Below are 17404 nucleotides of genomic sequence, written 5' to 3' on the forward strand. Positions count from 1 at the left end.
TGATAAAGGGTGGCAACTTTGTGTGTGATTCCATATTTCTTCATTAAAGACTCAAATGGCTTGTTGCAGAAATGTGTTCCACAATCACTTATCATAGCTCGAGGGATTCCAAATCGACTCAAAATATTTTCTTTCAAAAACTTTATCACTGTTTTGTGGTCATTGTTTCGACTTGGAATTGCCTCTATCCATTTTGAAACATAATCTACTGCGACTAATATGTACAAGAAACCAAATGATGGAGAAAATGGACCCATGAAATCTATACCCCAACAGTCAAAGATCTCAATGACAAGAATAGGATTTAAAGGCATCAGGTGACGTTTTGAAATAGATCCCACCTTTTGACAATTTTCACAAGTCTTGCAGAATGCATGTGAGTCCTTGAACATGGTAGGCTAGTAAAATCCACTTTGTAAGATTTTTGCAGTTGTCTTTCTTGATGAGAAATGACCCCCACATGCCTTAGAATGACAAAATTTAATGACATTACTTACCTCATTGTCAGGAATGTATCTTCGAAATATTTGATCATGACAATATTTGAATAAATAAGGGTCATCCCAATAAAAGTTCTTCACTTCGTTCAAGAACTTTCTTTTGTCTTGGGTACTCCAATGAGCTGGCAATTGTCCTAAAACAAAAAAAAAAATTAACAATATTAGCAAACCAAGGCATTGTAAAGACAGAAAGTAAAGATTCATCAGGAAAGTAGTCATCGATTGGTGTGATGTCAGATCTTGAATATGTTGTCAATCTTGACAAATGATTTGCAACAACATTTGCGGTGCCTTTCTTGTTCTTAATTGTGATATCAAATTCTTGAAGAAACAAAATCCACCGCACCAATCTAGCCTTAGAATCCTTTTTAGAAAAAAGATATTTCAATGCTGTATGATCACTAAAAACAACAACAGGTGAGCCAACAAGATAAGATCTGAATTTTTCACATGCAAATACTACTGCAAGTAATTCTTTTTTAGTTGTAGTGTAATTCATTTGAGCACTATTTAAAGTTTTACTTGCATAGTAAATCACATAAGGTTTCTTATTTTTTATTTGTCCCAAGACAACATCCACGGCATAATCACTAGCGTCACACATTATTTCAAAAGGTAATGACCAATCAGGAGGTTGAATGACAGGAGCAGAAGTAAGCAAGTTTTTAAGTTTAATAATGGCTTCTTCACAATGTTCAGTCCATTAAAAAATGTTATCCTTTGTTAGAAGGTTACTCAATGACTTAGATATTACACTAAAATCTTTGATGAACCTTCTATAAAAACCAGCATGTCCTAAAATTGATCTAACATCTTTAACAGATTTTGGTGTTGGTAAATTAGCAATTAACTCGATTTTAGATTTGTCAACCTCAATTCCTGTTGATGAAACAATATGACCAAGTACAATGTCGTTTGTTACCATAAAATGATAATTTTTCCTGATTCAGCACAAGATTCTTCTCTTCACACCTGTTCAAAACTTTTTCCAAGTTAGTTAAACAATCATCAAATGAATCACCAAAAACAGAAAAAATCATCCATAAAAATCATAAGAAAACATTCAACCATTTCACTAAATATGTTAAGCATGCATCTTTGAAACATGGTTGGTGCATTACATAATCCAAAAGGCATCCTTCGATATGCAAAAGTATCGAATGGACATGTGAAGGTAGTTTTCTCTTGATCTTCCAATGTGATTTCAATTTGGTTGTAACTTGAATAACCATCTAGGAAACAATAAAATTCATGACCTGCAACTCTTTCTAGGATTTGATCCATGAAAGGTAAAGGAAAATGATCTTTTCTAGTCATTGAATTAAGTTTCCTATAGTCAATGCACATGCGCCAACCAGTAATAGTCCTAGTTGGAATTAACTCATTTTTCTTATTTGTTATCACAGTGACTCCAGATTTCTTGGGTACAACTTGGGTAGGACTTACCCATTTGCTGTCAGAAATAGGATAAATGATTCCATTATCTAGAAGCTTAATGATTTCATTTTTCATTACTTCTTTCATATTAGGATTAAGCCTTCATTGCATTTCTCTAAAGGGTTTAGCATTTTCCTCTAAATAAATTATGTGTGTGCAAATCAAAGGACTAATTCTTTTTATGTCAGCTATGGTCCATCGTAATGCATTTTTGTGCATTTTCAGAGTTTGTAATAACTTACCTTCTTGATGTGCATTAAATTTGAAAGAAATTATTACCGGAAAAGTTTCATTTCTCCTAAAAAAGAGTATTTGAGATTGAATAGTAATGGCTTCAAATCAGGTTTTGGTGATTGAATACTTGAAGGTACGAACTCAATTGATCGTGGTGGCAATTCTTCAATTTGTGGTATCCAATTACTTGCCTTTGATTCTTCTTTAAAATAAACCATTTGCAAATCGTCAGATTCATCAATCTCAGTTTCACTGGAAGTGGTTTGAAATTGATCATGAACTAATTTTTCAATAAAGTCTACTTCCTGTAAATCATTATCATCTCTAGGTTGCTTGCAAATGTTGAAAATATTCATCTCCAATGTCATGTTTTCAAATGATAACTTCATCAGTCCATTCCTAGAGTTAATCAATGCATTAGAAGTTGCAAGAAATGGACGTCCTAAAATAAGAGGAATTAAATTACATGCTTCAACAGGTTGTGTATCCAAGATAATAAAATCCACAGGATAAATGAATTTATCAACTTGTACTAACACATCTTCAATTATTCCTCTAGGAACTTTTACATATCTATCAGCAAGTAAAAAAGTTACAGAAATTGGTTTCAACTCACCTAGATTGAGACTCTGAAAGACTGAATATGGAAGTAAATTCACACTAGCTCCAAGATCAAGTAAAGCTTTTTTAATTTTATGTTCTCCAATAAAGCATGAAATTGTAGGACAACCAGGGTCTTTATATTTCAAAGCATTATTGTTTTGAAGAATGGCACATACTTGTTCGGCTAAAAAGGCTTTCTTTTTCACATTCAGTTTTGTTTTCACAGTGCACAGATCTTTCAAAAATTTAGTATAGGAACGTACATGTTTAATAGCATCCAACAAAGGTATATTGATCCTTACCTGCTTAAAAGTTTCAAAGATTTCAGATTTGTGATTGACTTTCCTTTGTTTGGTTTTGGCATGAGGAAATGCAAATGCTGGCGAGGAATCAGTCTTTTCTTTGCAATGTTCAGATTCAACCCCTTCCTTACCCTCAAAGATTAACTCATCATCTTTCTTGCAAGGTTCAAGAATAGGTTTTTCAATAACCTTACCACTATGAAGAGTAGTGACTGATTTGACTTGATCCATGTGTTGGCTTCCGGAACTACTTGCATTTGCATTGTATTTTCCCTTTGGATTTTGCTGTGGTTAAGATGGAAACTTACCTTTCTCTTGAAAACTGAGAGCAGATGTGAGTTTTGCAAGAGTATCTTTAAAATCTGTCATGCTTTGAGCAAGTTGAGTGTTGATTGTCACTTGCTTTTTAATGAATGCATGCAATGTTTCCTCCATATTTCTTCTAGGAGGTGGAGCATAAGGAGGTGCATATCCATCAGAATTTTGGAAATTATGGTGTGCTTGAAACGGTGGCTGTGAAGTTTGTGCATCACTCTTCCAACTGAAATTTAGGTGATTTCTCCAACTAGGGTTGTATGTTTGCGAGTATGGGTTATGCTTGGGCCTTTGGAAACTGTTTAAAGCATGGGCTTGTTCATGGAGGCATTCCTTGAAAGAAGGCAAAGTTGGACAGTCATTGGTTGAGTGTTCATTGATTTCACAGATTTGACACACAATGTCTTGAACAGATTTTAATTGACCACTCTTTTTCAATTCTAGTGCCTCGACTTTTCTAGCTAAAGATGCAAATTTGGCTTGGAGGTCATGATCTTCCCTAAGGTTGTACGTTCCTCCACTAAATGTATGAGGTTGAGTTTTACTTGGTGCCTCATAAGTGCCTGTAATATCCCAATTTTGAGCATTTTCAGCTAGCAAGTCTAGGTACTCCATTGCTTTATTAGGGTCTTTATCTTCAAAAGTCTCATTGCACATCAATTCCACCATTTGACTATCTTTAGGTATTAACCCTTCATAAAAATGTGAAACCAATCTCCATATTTCAAAACCATGATGAGGGCAAGTATTAAGCAAGTCTCGATACCTATCCCAACATTGGTAAAATGTTTCTCCTGGATTTTGAGTGAATGTGGTGATTTGTCTTTTGAAAGAGTTTGTTCTATGAGAAGGGAAAAACTTCTTTAAAAACTGTTGTTACATTTCATCCCAAGCACGAATGGATCCTAACTTAAGATTTTGTAGCCATGTTTTAGCTTTATCTTTTAATGAAAAAGGAAAAAGCTTTAATTTAATGGTGTTCATGCTACAATTTAAGTCATTATAGGTGTTATAGACTTCCTCAAATTCTCTCAAATACAAGTATGGATTTTCTAGATCTAAGCCATGAAAAATAGGTAAAAGTTGAATAATGTCTGGCTTAAAATTGAAGTGAGATGCATCAAGAGGAAAAACTATACATGAGGGTACACTTGTTCTTGTAGGATTCATGTGGTCTCTAAGTGTTCTAACTCAATTATTCTCATTATTTTCATTATGAAGTGACTGGTTATCTTCTTTGGCCATATTTTCTGAAAATGATGAGGATTCCCTAGAAAGTGTACCACTTAATGTACATGATCAATCTCTCATGCACGTGTAGGAAGAGAATAAAAGGAAAAAAAGAAACAAAAAGAAACAAAAACAAAACAAAAGAAACAAAAGTTAGATACAAGAAAAGTGAAAAGAGAAAATAAAATACATATTATAATTTATACAAGTATTTACCTTCTCGACAACGGCGCCAAAAACTTGACACAATCAAAGAGTTGATGTCTTCTCCCAAGTGTAGGAGTGTTGAAGTAATAAATAACCCGGTAAGACCGGGGTCGAACCACATGGAGGTGAACTCTATAGAATTATAAATAAATAAAAAAGATTTGAAGAGAGCTTTGAGATGTGATAATGATGTAAGGATTTAAATAAAGATAAAACAATTGTTAAGGTTAGAGGATTTATTAATGGTATTTTAAATAAGTATAGTATAAAATTTTTTTATTACTTGACTAGAAACCACACACAAAGAAGGTTCCACTCGGATTATAAATTGTTAACATGATTATATTAATTATCTTATTCGAGTAACGTTAATACTTATAAATATTATCAGGTATTCATGGTGATAACTTATGTTAACAACAAATCAAGTTCCTTTCATAGCACAAGTGTCGGTTATACTATACATTTGGGCTATGAAAGTGCCAAATATTTGTTGTACCAAGGGTTGTTCAACACAAATCTAGATTAACCATTTAACAAGGAAGATATTAAGAGTGAGTAAGATAATAAATATAAAACATGTTAGTATCAAACATTAAAGTCCATGTTGAGTTTATACTATACTTATTCTTACACCATTAGTGTAACCTTTTCACTTTGACATAATAAACTTAGCTGAACATTATGAATAAGAGAAACATAGAAAAACAAGAGGACAACATGATTATATAAGTATAATAAAGGAAATGAAAAGCATAAATAAGAGATTAATGAAAGCAAAACTTTAGCATTATAAAAATATAAAGAGAGAGAGAAAGAACATGATCTTGATCTGAAAACCAAGATGCCTAAATGCATGACAAATGCCACCTTTTATAAGCCAAAATTCAGAACTATTGATTTGATGAATAATTGTTGAGTGGGTGGCCACCTCTTGACTTGGTAACCATCCTTATCTTCTTGTCTGCAGCAAACGTCATTGGTAACATCAAAATTTGAATAGATAGTCTTCATAAACGTTCTAGGGAATTGTCTCAGCTTTCCAACAAAATAAGAATGAGGTCATTTGGACATCTAGAACTCGAGATATGGGCTGAACACTGAACAGTGTCTGGGTTGAGGACAGATTTTGACTTTTCTGTTGTTGCTACAATTTGAACTTGAAAACGATCCTTTTGAATCTTGAACTCTTCATGAACGTTTTAGGCCTATGTTTTAGCTTTCTAGCCATATAAACCAGACCTAAATCCAAGTTCTACAACTCCAGTTATGATCCAATAATCGAATGGTGTTCCAATTTGAATTCAACCAGCATCTCTTTTCTAAGCTTAGCCCTCTCTTTGTCTTCTCAATTTCAGTGGTTAAACTCATCAATCAATCCTTTGATTTATGTGATAGGCCTGCATTTAAAATGAACATTTACCATAAATTAAAGGTATCTTATATTATCAGACTTGTTATTATAAAACATGCTCTAGTTAAGAAGTTATTGATACTTCAAGTGCAAAATGATGATATAAAACCTTGATAAAAATGCACTTTTAAGTACTAATCAATGATCACGTTGGGTACCAAACACATCTCAGCAGCCTTTATAAAGTCATGGAGGTTAGTTCCCTCAAATGTTCTCATCCTTTGCTCTAGGTCAATCAATTTATCCAGACCATCTTCTTCTACCATCTTGTCCTTCATTGTAAAGTCAATGGTAGATGACATATTTGTGGGCTATGCTGGTTAAGAAAATTAGAAATACGTAGCATGTTGAGACACCTCATTTGTCTTCAGATTATGTGGATTTGTGAGCATATGTTCAAGCTGACCTGTAAATTTTTCTTCTTCGGGTTTAGATCTCAAGGCATGTTCGAGTAAGCTAGTAAGCCTTGCGACTTCTTCTCTAAGACTTTCCATCTCCTTTTCAGTGTTGAGCTTCCAACTCAACTCTTTTTTTTGTTATCCATTTGTCTTTTTCACGGTCGAGTATTATAGGTGTGTTTCAAGTTGGGATTGGAGCAATGGTTATGTCAAAAGATATATAGTTTGATGAAAAACAAGTTTGGGATTAGAGCAATGAAAAACAACCACAACAACTTGTTTCAGAAGAAGAACAAAAACAAAAAATTAAAATGGAATTCCAGATTGTACCATTTTTACCTTCTTAGATTGAGGTTCATTATTCTTCAGATGGATCCCCAAGTTCAGCTCAAAAAAAATAACAAAAAAATACAAGAAATATATGATGTCTTTCAAAGAATTGACCATAATGATGTTATCTTCTTTTGTCTTTTTATAGATGATGAACCTTTAACATTTGAAAAAGGCTTATTAAAAGCTAAACGAAAGAAAGCAATGAAAGAAGAGATAACTACTATTAACAAAAATAACATATAAGAGCTCATAACACTTCTTGAAGGACACAAAACAGTAAATGTGAAATGAATTTTCAAAACTAAAAGAAATGGAAAGGGACAAGTTGAAAAGTACAAAACTAGATTGGTAGTAAAGGGCTACACACAACAATATAAAATTCATTATAAGGATGTTTTCGTACCGGTAACATAATTATATTAATTATCTAAATTTATTAATCAAATATTAGATTCAATAATTAAACATAAATTAATATTAAAGATTAAAAAAAATTATTAGTAATAAATATATTTTTACATGAATAGAATTAATGTTACGTGTAACCAACTAATTGACCATAAATTATATACACTAACATTCTCTTCTCCCACGAGAATTATAATCTAATGAGGTAGAAATCCAAGTTATCACAAGAGTGTTGGTTCTGAAGATTAGTGTAGTCTCATCTTACACATAACAGGTAGATTGAATATCTGAATCAGACTTAACTAATGTCATCCAATGGCTTTGTAATTTGGCCGCCATTAAGCTTTGGAGGTTGCAAAATGAGTTCCACTCCATCTGTTCTTTAGTCCAAGCCTTTGAAATCGGTAACCTTCAAACATGTTCTTAAGGGCAGGTAATTAGATAGTTGATCACTTATGTTGTTTGGTATTGTAGTCCAACCATGTTTTTAAAAACTTTTTATTTTTTTAGCTTTAAATAAATTTTTTTTATTTTTTTATCGTTTTGATGTGCTGATGTTAAAAATAAATTTTAAAAATAAAAAAATATTATTTTGGTGCATTTCAAAGCGAAAAACACTTTGAAAAATAACTTTTACCATACTCTAGAACATGTACTAAGCTAAGCAAAGTCCAACCAGAGTTTAGGGGTTTTGGTGGCCAACATTAATGTCCAAATAAGTCCCGAAGGCTCTCAAATATCAGGACTTTTGTTTAAGAGTATAATAACCTTATAGAAAATAAATTTAAATAATTTATAAAAATAAATTTAAAATCAAGTAAATATTAAATGATCAAATAAAAAAAAATTTAACGAAAAAAAAACTTTGTAAAAAAAATGAGTTGACAACCATCTCTTTAAGATATATTAATCTTTTCATCCCCTTGTTGAGTTTTAATCAAATCTCATTTTCATTTTAAAATAAACTAATAAATAATTTGTTTCAAATATCTTCAATTCGGCAGTTCACAGATGTTGAAATATAATTAGAAATTAGTCCTTAAATTAAATTTATATCATTCACACAATTATTGGTGGAATCCGAATACTTTATATAAAGGCAAGGGAGTCCGCGATAATGTCATTATCTCTAATTTGTGAGTGCCACGTATATCTTGCACTGGGTTGCTTAGGGTCAAATCATACACGTGAGATTCCCTATAGCTTGTGGACCCAAATCCCTAGGCTTGTCCCTTTGTCATAAATGCCAGCCTTCCATTTCTGGATTTTCCTCGTCTTGTTCAGATTTAATATTTTCAGCTACAGAACTCCACTCGTTTCACTAATTGACTTTATTGAACGCTTCCACTATAATTAAATAATTGTCACATCTTCTCACTGGTGTGACCTCACATCCAAGAATCCTTCAGAATTTATAGCAAAACTCAAGCCCAACTACTTCAAATTTATTGAAAGTCCCATGCATGTGGACTTTTTTAAACTGAGGTGCGTCGTGCGTGCGCCAACGTGTTTTTTTTTTAATTTTAATAAATTTTTAACATATTTTTATAATGTTTTTTTTTAGGATATGATTTAATTTTTACAATTAGTTTTACAAGTAAGATTTCATCATTTTTTTTTATGTTAGGAGGTATTATTTCTTTATTATCCCTACTAAACAAATTTCTCTTTAATTTTATTCTATTGACTTCCTATATGTGTTTATTAAATAAAATATTTATTTTAAGAGATAATGTTATTAGATACAATTAAGTCAATGACTCCTGTTTCAAAACCAGGTATTTGCAGTCACATCTATCACTCGACTTTTTAATTTGATTTTTGGTTAAAAATCACTTCATTTTTTTATTTAGTTTTCACATAAAATTATAAAATCTTTTTCAAATATGTGCAACTTGGCATAATATATTTTTCTTTGATTTTATTAAATTGGTTTCAAATGTGTATATGTTTCTATCATTATTAGATTAAATAAAGAATTATACATAACTCGTGTTGTGAAAAAAATATATTAATCTACATTCACCTCTCTATTTTTCCAGTTTAATCTCTAGTTATCGTTAATGATTTTTTTATATTTTATTGGCATGAATAATCGTTTGATTAAATAAAGAACTTATTCTAAGAAACAAATTTATTAAATAGAATTGGTATATGGTTGGTATTACAAGATTAAATATTTTAATTTACATTTATTTCTCGATTTCTCAAGTTTAGTCTTTACTTATTATTAATCTTTTTTTATGTTTATTAGCATGGATAACTTTTTATTTATTGAATTAGATGCATGCGTGAGGTTCAAATTTTTTATTATAATTTTTTTATGACCAACCAAAAACACATTGAAAAAATCAAATCACATGTCAAATAGCTAGTATGTAAACTCCTTGATGCTCTATAGTTTCAAATTTATCCTTTTGTATTTAACTTACTAGCCCTTTCTTATGTAAACTAACTTTTCTATTTTTGATCCGTAGTTTCTAAGTCATAAAATCCAAAGAACAACTTACGGAATAAATAGTTGTTTATATTAATAATATACTTCCTTTTAAGCAAAATTGTTGAATATGTGTAATAAACTCAATTTTATGTATTGAAATTATCCAATATATTATTTGGCAAATAAATGTTAAAATGTTTATGAAACAACTTGAAGATTTTAAATCTAATAAATTTACTAACAGATGCAAGTTATAAAAAATTATTTATTGATTTAAACAAGTTTTAAAGAGTTGAAATATCTATTTTAATAAAATAATCAAATGATTTGATTTTATCAAAAATAAAAATAAGTCTTGTGTTCATAAAAAGATTAGTAGAAGTAAAGTTGTTTTTCTAATAGTATACGTAGACGATATATTATTAATAGAAAATGACATTTATTTACTCTAATAGGTAAAGATCTAGTTATCTAAAAGTTTTTCATAAAAAGTATGGGAAAAGTAACTTATATATTATAAATAAAGATCTATAGAAATAGATATATTCTTCAAGTAATATTTATTCAAATCTTAAATAATCTTAGATTATTTTTAATGTCTCTACGTGTTTTGAGAAATCCAACAAACCCGACCTTGTTTGGAATGGGAAAAACCTCATCAAGGTATATAGAAATGGAGCATTGATAGTTCTATTTTAGGGAAATTAGAAAGATAAAAAATTGGAGGAATATCGAGAGATCAAAAAGGTCGGTTTTTAGATGTCTCGTCTTCACACATAAGAATTAGAGCCTAATAAGGTATAAATCCAAGTTATCCGAAGAGTGTTGGTCTTGGAGAATAGTGCAGTTTCATCTTATGCACACAATGTAGATTGGATATTTGAATTGTACTGAACTAATTCCATCTAGTGGTTGTGTAATTTGGTAAATATTAAACGCGGTCTTGTTTGTTCATTTTAAAAATGTTTCTGAAAAATATAATATTTTTTTATTTTTTTATTTTAAATTAATATTTTTTTATTTTTTCATATCATTTTAATGTGCTGATATCAAAAATAATTTTTAAAAAATAAAAAAATATTTTTTTAATGAATTTTTGAGTGAAAAACACTTTGAAAAGCAATTATAACCAATCATTTATACCTCTTTTCTAGACTTTCACATCTGATTTCCTTTCAACCAGTTGCACCTCGTTTAGAAGCCATTGTAAAGAACTTCCCTGCTCAAAAGCTCTTAAATCCCTTTGCCACTTCAAGTTCCATAACCATTTCAAAGATTTTTTGTTGGTGGCCTCTCTAGCCTTTTCTCTTACAGTGAACTTGTTGCTAAGCCTCTCTAGCCTTTTCTCTAACTACTACTTGCTACTGTATTTTTCTTAAATATTTTTCTCTACACTGATTAGGGTCAAATCAGACACACGATAGACCAGAACGCCTAACCTTGTCCTTTGTCATAAATATCCATTTTGGATTTTCCTCGTCTTATTCAGATTTAATAATATTTTCAGCTACAGACTCCACACGTTTCACAATTGACTTTAATGCACACCTCCACTGTGATTGAATGATTGTCACATCTTCTCACTTGGTTTTAATCTCTTTATTTTCTAAGAATATTGATTTAAAAAGAATGTTAATTTGCTAAACATGAAAACAAATACGGGTGAATTACTATGGCTGCAAGTGCCAGTCCAGTATATCATCTTAACTTATTAATATTAATTTTAGGGTTTCCAGAAATTAATCAGTAAACTGACGAACATCCACAGTAAAAAAAAAAAAAAGTGCCAGGTAAATCTTGCACTTGGTTGATTAGGGTCAAATCATTAACATGGAATTCCCTATAGCTTTGTGGACCAGAATGCCTAACCTTGTCCCTCTGTCATAAATGCCCGGCTTCCATTTTGGATTTTCCTCGTCTTGTTCAGATTTTTAATAATTTCAGCTGCAGCTCCCCACATGTTTCACATTTACTTTATTACACGCTTCCACTGTAATTGAATGATTGTCGCATCTTCTCACTGGCGTCCCAAAGTGGACTTCATATCATCATATAAAATTTATCTATGAAATCCTTTAGAATTGTAAAATCAGTATTTTTCTCATCTGCAGCCATGAATTTTAAATTGATTTCAATGTTTGATGATTGCTATACAAAACTTTTTTTGAAATAAATTATCGCTTGAGATATATTCTAAGAAACTCTAACTGGAAAATTCACTGTGGCAAAAAAAAAACTTCAACACAATTCTCTTCTTTTTCCTTTTCTTTTTTCTTATTATCTATTATTCCTTTTTTTTTTAATTATAGGTGTCCAGACCGGCTCATACGCACCTCGACTAATCCCTTGAAACCTTAAAATTAAAAACCATGTAAGTCTCTAGTAATCCTGAAATTTATAACACTTGAATTAATGACCACTATTTTTTAGTTGCATGGAAAGATGGTTTTTAATATTTAAATTGTTCCCATCCCATCCCGTTACCAATAATTATTATACTCACTATTATTGATATTAAAATCACAAATAAATTGATAAAAAATTATAAAATGATTGGACAATTCATCCAATTCAGTCAAAAACATATTTATTTGGAATCTTTGTATTTTTTTTTTAATTTTCAAAGATGTGATCAAACACATGCTAAAATCGAGTACGACATGGCATGCTGAAATCTAATAAAAAGTTGGTCCTTAAATTAAATTTATATGAAGACAACAAAAATGAGTTTAAAATTAACGATTCACACCATTCACTACAAGATTTCACAGTTTTACCGACGGAAATATTCTGTCGGTGTGTGATTAGAAGTTCGTCGGTGATTTATTTACCGACGTCTTCACCGACGGATTCGGTCCGTCGGTTTTCCCTTCGTCGGTGATTTCCCTTTCCCTCGCTATATCGGTCGGAAAAACAAAAAAATCATTTGCCGATGGTTTTACATACGAAATTTGCGCGCCAAAAAAAAAAGTTTCCCACTTGAAATATACCGACGGATTTTTATTCCGTCGGTGATATCGGGATTTACCGACGGCTATGTACCGTCGGTAAAGCTGTCGATGAGTGTTTGAAATATCGACCGAATATATCCGTCTGTAAATTCGTCAGTAAGTGTGGCAACTACTGTCAAATGTCGACGGATTAAGTCCGTCAGTAAGGCTGTCGGTGAGTGTTTGAAATACCGACCGAATATATCCATCTGTAAATACGTCGGTGAATGCTACTGTCAGATGCCGACGGATTCATTCCGTCGGTAAAACCCTTGGTAATAGTTTTTTCTAAATTTGTTTTTAAAAAATTATTTAGAATATATAATATAAAATTATATAAATTAATGGTAATAAAAACCAATTATAAAAATAAAATTTATATTAAACATCAAAAACAAAAAATCAAAGTTAAATAATATTCATTACAAACTGAATATGTTTCAAAAAAAATATTAAATGAAGTTTTAAAGGTAAATAATGTTTATTACAAATTAATATAAAGGTGGAGCTGGAGGAGGAGGAGGAGATCCTGAAGGAGGAGGCTGGTGGTTATACGGCCAAAAAGGATTAGGCGCACATGTTCCACTATGTGTTGCCATGTTCATGACCATTTCGCGAAGCTGTTCATAAGCCGCTTTTTGTTGTTCAGACTCCGCTTTTTGTTGTGGTTGAGACGCTTTGATTTGTTCAGACTCCGCTCTTTGTTGTGCATGAGACGCTTTGAGTTGTGCGTACTCCACTGATAGGTGGTTGTATTTGTCGGTGAGTTGAGCCGTGTGTTGCTGCAAAGCCACGAACTCCTTAGATTGGGAGCTTGATATTGATTGGGAGCTCCCAACGGTTGAAACACTACGGGTCGACCGCAAGTTGTCGGACGTAGTGTTGGAGAGCCCGTAAACCTGATTTTTATCGGGTCCACCTGACGATCCAACCTCCATCCACAAATCCGGATCGAATTCCGGATGGGTCAAAATATCGTCCCCGTATCTCTCCCTCAACCGATTATTATAGGTCTCCTGAAAATAAAAAAAGTAATCATCATATTCAATTCAATAAACATAATAACTTACAAAATAAAATGGTTGAACAAACATACCATGAAATGTTGAGCACGGTTATCAACGAATTGTTGTGCCCCTTTTTGGCGGTCTTGACTCAGCACGTGCGTCTCCACAAACAGCTCAATCGTGCTCGGCTCACGTCCAAGAGACGTAGCCTATAATGAAAAAAGATTTATTAACAACAACTTAATTTAACGATATATTTCATTTAAATTAATCTTACCATCTATTTCGCATGTGCAGCAAACGGAATGGAACCGCCAGTGTGCGTTGTCACCGAGCCATGAATTGGCCGATTCCGGTTGCTAGCACTAGACTGTGAGCGTCGTGTGAATCGCTTAGACGTCACGTGCTCAAGATAGTGCGGCCATATATCTTCCGGGATGTATATCGGTTTGAAACCCCTCCAAACTGCAACATCCTTCCAGCCTTGGAAACCCCTATCTCTCGCGGTTTGTTTTGCCCTTTTTTATGTTTCATATCAACAATCACGCAACCTACTTCATGCAACCAAAAATTACATTTCGAAACATAAATTTTTGTCTAAAAAAAATCTTGTATTGTTTTCGATGTTACCTAGTTGCCGCGTGATTTTCCCACACCCTCCTCGTAACAGTGTTATGCTCACTGTCCCAGCAGAATTTGTTCTGTGTATAAATAATTAATTTTAAATAAAAATAATAATTTATTTACAATTATATTAATAAGCTGAAAATTATAAATTAACACCAACCTCAAACCTGTCAAACCATGCATTGATTTGAGGCATCCATTCAGGATGCTTGGATATCTGACTCCATTGAAACAATGGAATCTCCATCGACGATTTAAACGCCGATGATATTACTCGGGCGGCTTCAATGTTTGTGAACCTGAAAATAAATGAAATAAATTCAATAGTGATTACTTCATAAATTATGTTGTAATTTTAAAAAAAAACTAAAACCTTAAGAAACTTACATTGAAAGGTCGTCCTTCCACTATGCCTCGTACTTGCGGGTAAATTGATTCCGCTGCGAAGGCACGCCGCCTCTGCGCTGTGAAGTAGCGCTGGAAGAGGCAGCATCGGTTGACGGTGCAGGTGGTGTAGATGTCTTTTCTTGAGAGGCACCTAAGGAAATATCATTCTCGCTGCTAGACGAACTAGTTGTTACCATACGTGAGCGACCAGCTCTGGTTTTTGTTCTACGCATCTACACAATTTTATACAAATAATTATATAATTAAATTCAAATGTTAAAAAAAAATTTGACAGCACCTCCCCTATACTGGATACTACCCAAATCCACAAACATGCACATATTAACAATAGCCACAACCAATTGACCCAATCTATACTAATTATTCCAACATATTCAATTACTAATCCTTAGGTAAATTCAACATTAAGAATTACAATTCAACAAATTATTCAATAATTATACCAATACAACAATAAAATATATTCAATAAAAAAAACTCTAGACTAACAATTAAAATTAATGGAAAAAATTAAACATAAATCATGCGATAATAGAGTAAAATTAACAATTATTCCAAAATATTCAATTACTAATACTAAGGTAAATTCAACATTAACAATTACAATTCAAAAAATTATTCAATAATTATGTCAATACAACAAAACAATAAATTCAAAAAAACTCTAGAATAACAATCAAAATAAATGGAAAAAATTAAACACAAATCATGCAGTAATAGAGTAAAATTAATAATTATTCCAACATATTCAATTACTAATTCTATGGTAAATTCAACATTAACAATAAATATTCAACAAATTAACTAATAATAATTATGCCAATACAACAATAAAAAATATTCAATAAATTAAAAAAAAAAACTATAGACTTTAGCAATGAATTATGCTTACTTTAATAATGTGTTGAATTCAATACTTTATCTACATTACAAAAAATACACCAAAACAAAAAACATAACAAAAAAAAATAGCAAAAAAAAAAACCCTTAAAGTAAAATGAAATAGAAAAAACACATACCTTTTAAACTGATGAAGATTCACAAGAAAACTTGCTAGAGATTGCAGATGAAAGCTTTGAAGAATGGAGAGGAAAAGAATCGGTGAAAAACTGAGGAGAAGAAAAAATGAACTGAAGAGGCGGCCGCTGGAACTTATATGGCAGTTTTACCGACGACTTCACTGACGGATATAAAATTAATTTTTATTTTAATTTATTCCGTCGGTGAAGTGTCAAAAATCCGTCAGTAATTTTTGAATTTCGCACCAAAATTTCCAATGACCCTTCATATTTTTCGTGGTCCGTCGGTAATTCCGTCGGGAAATGCCGACGGACTTATTCCCTCGGTATAGGCGTCGGTGATTGTGGCATTTCAAGTAATAATTTTCGAACTCTCTGTGAGATGCCGACGGACTTATTCCGTCGGTATGGACGTCGATGATTATAGCATTTCAAGTAATTATTTCATGATTGTGGCATTTCAAGTAATAAATATTTCGTGTTACAAAATATATCATCCATAATCTAAATTACATGAAAAAAAGGGTTTTATACAGTGCTTCATTTTGATAGTTAGTCAGAATTTTCTTCTTCTTCGTCATCAATTGAATAGTCATCACCTTTATCGCAATCTTCAATATGGATATCATCTTCTTCATCGACATTTGTTTGTCCGCTAGAGCTCAAAATAATATTCAACTCCTTTGTGTCAACATCAACAAGACTATCATCGAAAACACGAAAATTTGAATTTTCTTCCAATTCAATCAAAGGAGCAAGTTGATGTGGTTCAACCAACTCACTAACTTGAAAGACTTCATCTCGCACACTTGTGTCTTCGTTCTCATCCTGAACAACCACGACACGACCCCGGGGTTTCGTTTTTAAAACGGACAACCAATCCACTCTTGATCGATCCTTTCTAAATGAAGGGGTGTATGTGTAATAAACTTGTTGACATTGCTTTGCGAAAACAAAGACATCGTTTATGTTGCGGAGTCTAGCTTTTGAGTTGATTTCGACCAGATCATAGTGCGGATCAACTCTAATTCCTCTGTAAGTCGTGTCATACCAATAACATTTGAATAAAAACACTATATTCTGCTCGTTATGATATTGCAGTTCGACGACCTCTTCTAATCTACCATAGTAGTCAACTTCTAACTCACTACTAGCGGATCCCTTAACACAAACACCGTTGTTGTATGTCTTTCTTCCTTGTCTGTATTCTTCAGTATGGAAAACATATCCACTGACAAAATACCCGTTGTAGCACTTACATTTTCTTTCAGGCCCCAGGCTTAGTGAAGACAATGACTTAGGCGCACTCCTTCCCATTTGATAAACCTTGTATGTAATGTACATCAATAAACAGTAAATGAACGAGAATCTCGTAATGACATGCATACGTACAGTAATTTTGCAAGTTAGAATGAGTTTGTGATAGTGCTTACATCTGTTCTGAACCACGTGACAAAATGTTCATCTTGTAATTGAAAGATCTGGGATTCGGTCAGCTGTGAGTTATTGGAGAGCAAATATTGTCGATGTTG

The 17404-nt window shown here is 32.2% G+C and overlaps 1 long non-coding RNA gene across 1 annotated transcript; it reads right to left on the reverse strand.

The window, feature by feature from the left end:
* Positions 1-14514: 14514 nt before the first annotated feature.
* On the reverse strand, positions 14515-15993 carry LOC127905434 (uncharacterized). The gene is made up of 3 exons (XR_008059411.1): positions 15873-15993; positions 14833-15065; positions 14515-14744 (listed from the first exon to the last, which is right to left on the reverse strand). It is a non-coding gene; the product is annotated as an uncharacterized LOC127905434 (long non-coding RNA).
* Positions 15994-17404: the final 1411 nt, after the last annotated feature.

The sequence above is a fragment of the Populus trichocarpa genome, chromosome 6, assembly GCF_000002775.5.
Source record: "Populus trichocarpa isolate Nisqually-1 chromosome 6, P.trichocarpa_v4.1, whole genome shotgun sequence".
NCBI classification, from domain to species: domain Eukaryota; kingdom Viridiplantae; phylum Streptophyta; class Magnoliopsida; order Malpighiales; family Salicaceae; genus Populus; species Populus trichocarpa.